Raw genomic sequence first — 8,235 nt, forward strand, 5'->3', positions numbered from 1 at the left:
GGGTGAAGTCCCGAATCCTAGCTGCGGCTGAGTTGGCCACTGGATTGACCGAAATAACTGGTGACCACTCATTATGGGCAGCCACAGACTGAGCAAGTATGGTGAATGCGACCCTAAACTCCGCATGAGAAATATGTTCACCCAAAAGATCTTCGGGATGAGGAGCTGGCTAGTTTCTTCTCTTTGGAGGCATATTCTGAAATAAGAGAAGAATAGATTAGACTGAGAGTTTAACTTGAGATTATGCTCACTAACACGAAATGAATACTGAAAGAAAGGAAACTTTTCTTAAAACATCTTATAGCCTCCTGTACATAAATATGGAGCACAACACACCTATGTGCAAGACTCTACTAGATGCGGCTTTTAGACTTCCTAGGAATCTATTAAACCTTAGGCTCTGATACCAAGTTTGTAACGCCTCAGTTTTCTGAACTGGATCGCTACATGGTGTCTATGACCCCGAGAGACCATAGGCTAACCCATGATTGATATCTGTACCTATATACAGCAATATATGCTGTAATAATGCAGAAGACATGGACAATAGGCCATAAGGTTTAACTGAATAAAGTATCTGACAAATCATAACATCCATATAGGGTAATGAATACCCAAAACAACTGAAGTCTGAATCAAATTTGAAAGCCTCTAAATATTGTTTGAATAAGGAGTTGAAGGAATACGTCTCCAACTAACTCCATCTAGCAAAACTTAACTAAAATAAAATAATATCATCCTCGAATGGATGAGGACTCACTGGAACTCTGTGTACTGGAATGCTACTGCTACTGTTGATCTGGAACTCGTGTCTCTAAACCTATGGTTTAATATAAAAAGAAAGCACCATAGCACAAATGCATCAGTACAACTGAGAGTACTGAGTATATGAGTGAGGTGGGCTAAATACAAGTGTTTACATGCATGAACGATGTTAACTGACTGACTAGTATGAACGTGAGAGTGCAAACATGCATACATAATTACTGAGATCATGAATATGTGATATCTAGATCTGAGGACTAATACATGGTTTACTGATATCTGTCATAACTAATACTAGAATTCTGATAACATAGATGACTCTGTCTGATAGTCCTGAATTTGATGAAACTATCTGTGTTCCATTCTATAACTAAATTTGATTATATCTGATAGTCCTGATATAATGAAATCTGAAGAACTATCTGAGTTATTTTATTGAGACTAAGACTGAAATTATGGGAGGTAACCATATAACCTACATGCCTTAATAACGCATATACCTAAGTTAAGGTCCAATCTCTGCCCTGACTGGAAGGGTGTCAATACCGCGCCACTGGTAAGGACAAGATGTGGGTGACCCTTATATGGTAGGTTACTCTAATGAGAATGGTGGGACCCTAATCTGACAAGTCAAATCACCTCATCAACCTAAATCTAATAGGTTAAGATGTCTGAATCTATGCTGGCTACGTAATTTTGGAACACAAGGATAATTGCTAAGAATCACACCCTATTCTGACAGGTGAGTTCCCATCCTTGGGTTCGCTCGGTGCTAATTACTACTACCATTTGAATACACACTGAACATGGTCAAACCAGACTGAATTAAACTAAATTAACTGGGTTCCACTGACTGACAGAATAGTACTGAGATTTCTAAGTTACTGAGCCTTCCTGAGTCACATGACCGACTAAGTTCTATGGATCATGGATTGACTGAGGATATCATGAAAAACATGACTCGGTTCTAGGCACATAGCTATAATTTTTGAGTACAAGTACCCCCAGGACTTGATAGAAGGAAACTGACACACATGACTGACTTGATCATAAGAGTAGAGTCCACAATTTACAGTATCATAAGTAGAGGATTTCCTACTAAGCATAGTTCTCAACATCTTATACACAGAAGGGAAGTGCATACAACATGTATATACTTTCATAGCTTCAATATCATTCTCAATCCATATCACAACAACAACACATATCAATAACGTGGAATTCATTTGGAATCATATAGCATAGATCATGGACTTGTCATTTAAGCACTATTAAATTATGGGACATGAATCCTATCATCCTAGGCATTTTATCAAACACTTTTCATGCATTCTTTTGGATTAGGTGTGCTCATGAATATCACCATATTAAATTACCAAAAATTCATGGGTTTCAACTAATCAAACACATATACTTCATGAAAACACCTTTAGATATCATCTTGAAACTTAAACAACAATCATCAACATGTATATATTCATATCACAACAAGACAATCACAAAATAATTTTTAAAACATGGCTCTTGATCTCTATGAATAGAGGGGATCCATAGATGAAAACTACACATACCTTAGATTAAGAATTCATGAAGTTAGCGGTGAAATCGGCTTGAATCTTGGAACCCCTAATTGAACGCTAGACTTGTTCTTGATGGTTCTTGAGATATTTTAAGCAAAAATAGTATATTTTGGTGTTTTAGAGCCTCAATACCATGTTATGAAGCTTATATATGGGTGGAAAACGACCAAAATTCCCTTAAAAACACGGAGGTAAAATGCTGAAAAACTGGGCACCCACCGTAGTTGCCAGGCAGTGCCCAGAAAGTCTGCCGCTATAGACCAAGCAATGCCTGCCTTAGAGTAGTGCTCTAGCTGGGGCGACGCAGGCTTATCGCCCATAGCTACTATTTTGGAAACCCAAACACGCCCTTGTGTCATCTGAAAAATTCTGAAACTCACCCGGGATGTACTACGACCTTGCCCCATCACAATGCAACTTGAAAATCCTAAAACAAAGGTCGGGAAGGTTATAAAATAAATCCCCAAAGTTTGGAGGTCTAAAATGAGACTAAGTGTTGAACACTTATCAAAATTTTCTAAGTCTTGATGCTTGTAAAGACAAATGAGCTGAATTTCGGACATAGGATTGTACGGGGTACTACACTAGTTGAGTTTCATACTATTTTGAGTTGACTATATCTGACAGTCCTAAATTCTATAGAACTATCTAAGTTCTATTACTGTGACTGAAAGACCATATCTGACAGTCCTGATTTTGTAACATGAAACTGTGGGAAGTAGTTATCTAACAAACATGCCCCTAATACGCCAATATGGCTGAGTTGGGTTCAATCTGTAACCCCGATTATTGGGTGTCAATACTGCATCACTAGTAAGGACAAGCAGTGGGTAACTCTCATCTAGCAGTGTTCCTAAAAGAGAATGGTGGGGCCCTTATCTGACAGCGCTTATCCACCTTATCAACCCTTGTCTGACAGTGTTGATGTCTCAACCTATGTTGGATATATAGTTTAGGAACACAAGGATGACTTCTAAGAATCACACCCTCATCGGATAGTATATGTTTCCATCCTTGGGTTCACTCAGTGTTAACTTCTACTACCATCTGAATTTACACTGAACATGGATTAATGAACTGAATTAGATTGAGTTAACTGAGTAACGTTGACTAATGAAATAGTACTAATATTTCTGTATCACTGAGCTTTCTGAGATTACTGGGATTTCTGAGTTTTACTCAGTTTTTCGAAGTCACATGACTAACTGAATTCTACTGAACATGGCTTGACTGAGGATGTCATGAAAACATGACACTAACTTTAGGCATATAGCTAAATTATTAGGTACAAGTACCCCAGGACTCGATGGAATGAAACTGGCAAAGCATGACTCTATTGAATACATGAACACATCATAATCCATAATTCATTTATTAAGGCATTTCATCAAACATTTAACATGCATAAACTTGTACATAAATGAAAATTTCATGTTATCATACTAGTATGACACTTTTCTTTCACATAGGCATTTAATCAAACACATGGGGAGCATGCTTTGGTTATACCATCACCAACACATCTAATAATCATAAAGACATCAATAAACGTTTAATTTAAAAGGGATTTATCATGATTTTATTTCAATTCTTCATATACTAGGGTTAATCTTTGAAATATATAATTTAAAACATGAATCAACACCACACAACATCATGAATATGAATTTCAATTTAATTTAAATCATGAACATTCACAAATACCCAAATCTTGGATTTTGAAGAGAGATTTTTGATCTTCATGGGTGAAAGGGACCCATGAATCAACACATGGCATACGTGGGTTGAGTTTATTGAAGTTCTTGAACTTGAAGAATTTGAATCTCATAGTGTCTTGAAGAAGATTTGGATTTTATTCCTTAAGGATTGCTCTTAGTTAGAAAACCCTAATTTTAATATTATGGAAAAATAATGAATTTAGAAGCCTTGGTCGGATATTACTAGGTATGTAAGCGGGTGGTAAAAGAAAAAAAAGCTCCTTTGAAAATGACTTAAAAATAACTGAACGGGATGTGCGATGGTCCGTCGGTCCTGACCGTCATTCCTGAGAAGAATGAGGGCTCACTGTCTCCCTTGCGACGGCCTGATAGATGGTCCGTCGGCCTGGGTGATCACTCCTAAGTAGAAGGTAGTCACACTGCCTTGCTGTAATAGCATGGGCAATGGTTCATCACTAGTCTGATGGTCCGTCGGCCTCCACCGTCGCACCTGGGTGGTTTTACTATCTTCTGTATTTTGGCCATAACTTTCTCTCCCAATGTTGGATTTTGTTGAAATTGGTATCGATGGAAAGCTTATTCAATTTTCCATGTGACAAAAAGTGAAAATCTTAAAAATTCCATGTGTACAAAAATGAATTCATATTTCAAAGAAAGTTTCTAACGTTTTTTGGATGATTTCAAGCCAAATAGAAGTACTGGGTATTATAAGAACTATGTAGCCAGCAAAGGTTAATACATCAACACTAAAAGTTGAGGGTTGATAAGGTGGATTAACACTGTCAAACAAGGGTCCCACCATTCTTCTTTGGGGACACTGCCAGATGAGGGTCACTCACAGCTTGTCCTTACCAGTAGAGCGATATTGATACTCTTCTAATTGGGGTTACAGATTGGACCCCAATTCTATTTATAAAAGGGGAATGTCAGTTAGATGATTACTCCTCACAGTATCAGTATTTATCTTCTAAATAAAACTCAGATAGTTCTACAGATTTCAGGACTGTCAGATACAGTCATTTAACTCAGTATGGAACTCAGCTAGTGCCATCAAAATTAGGGCTATCAAAAATAGTCACTCAGTGAATATTATATCAGTTATCAGTAATCCATGTTATCAATAAACTCAGTATTTAGAATCTTCATGTTTCAGTTATAGTTGTGCATTTATGCATATATGCTCATGCAGTCATGTTTATGTTATCAGTCAGTTATAGTTCATGCATATGAACCCTTGCATTCAGCCTACCTCACTTTGACTATAGTATATTTATACGTACTGGCGCATACTTTTCTATTACGCTATGGTGTTTTATACCATAGGTTCAAACGTTCAAGCTCCAGACCATGCTTAGGTAGCTTTAGTTTCAGCCAACAACAGTAGACTAGTAGTGAGTCCTCCTTATACGAGGGCATGACTATTATTTTATTATTTCAGTTCATTATCAATAGATGGAGTTAGTTGGGGACATGTCCCATCAACTCCACAGTTCAGACAGTTTAGAGGCTTTCATCCTAGATATCAATACTTTATTATTTTCAGTATTTATGTTCAGTTTTTTGTATTCTTATACCTTGTTCAGATATTATTTCAATTTTGAACCTTATGGCAAATTTTCACCAGATATCCGCATTATTACAGTGTTATTATACTGTTATTGCAGTAGGTACCAGTCATGGGTTAGCTAGCGATCCTTCGGGATTGTTAGCACCATCTAGCATTCAATTTACCAGACTCAGGGCATTACAAACTTGGTATCTGAGCCAAGTTCAACAGTGTCCTAGAAAGTCTGAAAGATGTATCTAGTAGAGTCTTGTGCATGGGTGTGTTACACGCCATATTTATGTACAGGAGGCTATGAGATATTTTAGGAACAGTTTCCCTTCTTTCTGTATTCATGTCGTGCCAGTGAGCATACACTCAAATATTAATTCTTAATATAATCCACTTCTTATTTTTGTTTAGAAAACATACCTCCCAAAAGGACTAACGCATAGAGAACTGGGAATCATTCAGCACCTCCGCCCATTCAGGTAGGTTCCTTGGATGAGTATGTTTTTCATAGAAAATTGAGAATTGAGTCCCTTACTTTATCTTACTCAGTAGTAGCTTAGAGCAATCATTAGGCTACTATCCCACCTAGGTATATAATTTATGCCTAGCAGATTGAGGTAGGCAAACATAGGGAGAAAGAAAGAAAGAGAGAAAATAAAAGAGCGAGAACAGGTAATTTCAACTTTATTCAGCCTAAGTCAGAGGGTGGAAATCATTCTCAGTTCCGCCCAAAGTCTTCCATTCCATCTACTTCGTTAGCCAGTGCTCCAATGCAAAAATTTAGAGACAGCAACATAGATAGGGCACTAGGCTCTAAATCTCAAGGCAGTGTTAGCAGTGCCCGAACCCATCCTCTTTGTCAGACTTGTGGTAAGAACCACAAGGGTATTTGTAGAGCTAGAAATGATGTCTGTTTCAAATATGGAAAGCCAGGCCACAGAGTTAGATATTTTCCTCAGTCAGGTTTTTAGGGTTAGCATAACCATACCTCAGCTCAGTCCGATCGCCTAAATCAGCAGGGTGCCACTTTCTGTGCTACCAGAGGGCAACACCCAAATAAAATCTATGCTTTTCTAGCCCGATAGGATCAGTAAAACTCTCCTGATATGGTCATTGGTACATTACAGATCTTTCACTTACATGTTTACGCTTTTCTAGATCCAGGAGCTTCTTTGTCTTTTGTTACTCCTTATATAGCAGTTGATTTTGGAGTCAGTCCCAAAATTCTAGTAGAGCCTTTCTCAGTCTCTACCCTAGTGGGTAAAACTATCATAGCCCAACGGGTATAAAAGAATTGCCTGGTTATAATATCTTAGAAAGTCATTTCTGTAGACTTAATCGAATTAGAGATGACTGATTTTGATGTCATCCTCGTCATGGATTGGCTTTACTCCTGCTATGCCAAAGTTGACTGCAAAAATAGAATTGTCTAGTTTCAGCTTCCAAATGAACTCTTCCTATAGTTGAGGGGTAATACTTCCATATTCAGGGGTCATCTTGTTTCCTACTTAAAGGCAAGAAAAATGATATCTAAGGGATGCATCTGTCATCTTGTTCGAGTTACGGACTCTAGTTCCAAAACTCCCAATCTTGAATTAGTCCCAGTAGTGAATGAATACTCGATGTCTTTCCCAATGACCTTCCAGGAATCCTCTTGAAAGGGAAATAGACTTTGATATTGACCTTCTTCCAGATACTTCGCCCATATCTATTTTGCCATACAGAATGGCACTAGCAGAACTCAAAGAACTGAAAGAATAGTTAAAGGATCTATTAGATAAGGGATTCATCAAACCCAGTGTATCTTCGTGGGGTGAAATAGTTCTATTCATGTGTAAGAAAGATGGTTCTCTCAGAATGTGTATAGATTACCGTCAGCTTAATAAAGTCACAGTCAAGAACAAGTATCCAATTCCCAAAATTGATGAATTGTTTGACAAACTTCAGGGTGCCAGTTACTTTTCTAAGATAGACCTTAGGTCAAGCTATCATCGGCTCAAAGTCAGAGAATGTAACTTTCCAAAAATATCTTTCAGAACTTGATATAGTCACTTCAAATTCCTAGTTATGCCATTTGGTCTTACTAATTCCCCAGCAGTTTTTATGGACTTGGTGAATCATGTGTTCAAGTAGTACTTGGATATGTTTATCATAGTATTTATCGATGACATTCTCGTCTATTCCCGTTGTGAGCATGATCATGTAGACCATCTCAAAAATGTGTTACAGATCCTCAAAACCCATCAGTTATTATGATATCTCTTCATGTCCTACTTGTTAGCTCTATGATCATCGCTCATATTTGTGCACGTTAGTGAAAATCATGTATGCTTACAGTTCCTAGTATAAGGAGTTCTAGTTCACTTTGTGTTAAAAATCATGTTCCATGAGTACAGAAATTTTAGACTTAGTTCATACAGCTCATGACTCATACACTCATGTCATGCTTTACAGTATGCCTAGCTCACATGACTCATTCTCTACTCTAAGTGACCAGTGGAACTCAGATTATGTCATGAATAACCTCAGTTAAGATTCCTCGGTGAGTTTGTGGTGTTGATGTTCTATCCCTCAGGCGTCAGTTACAGTGTCAGTTCAGTAATTGATATTCAATAAA

Source organism: Capsicum annuum, chromosome 10, assembly GCF_002878395.1.
Source record: "Capsicum annuum cultivar UCD-10X-F1 chromosome 10, UCD10Xv1.1, whole genome shotgun sequence".
In the NCBI taxonomy this organism is placed as follows: Eukaryota; Viridiplantae; Streptophyta; class Magnoliopsida; order Solanales; family Solanaceae; genus Capsicum; species Capsicum annuum.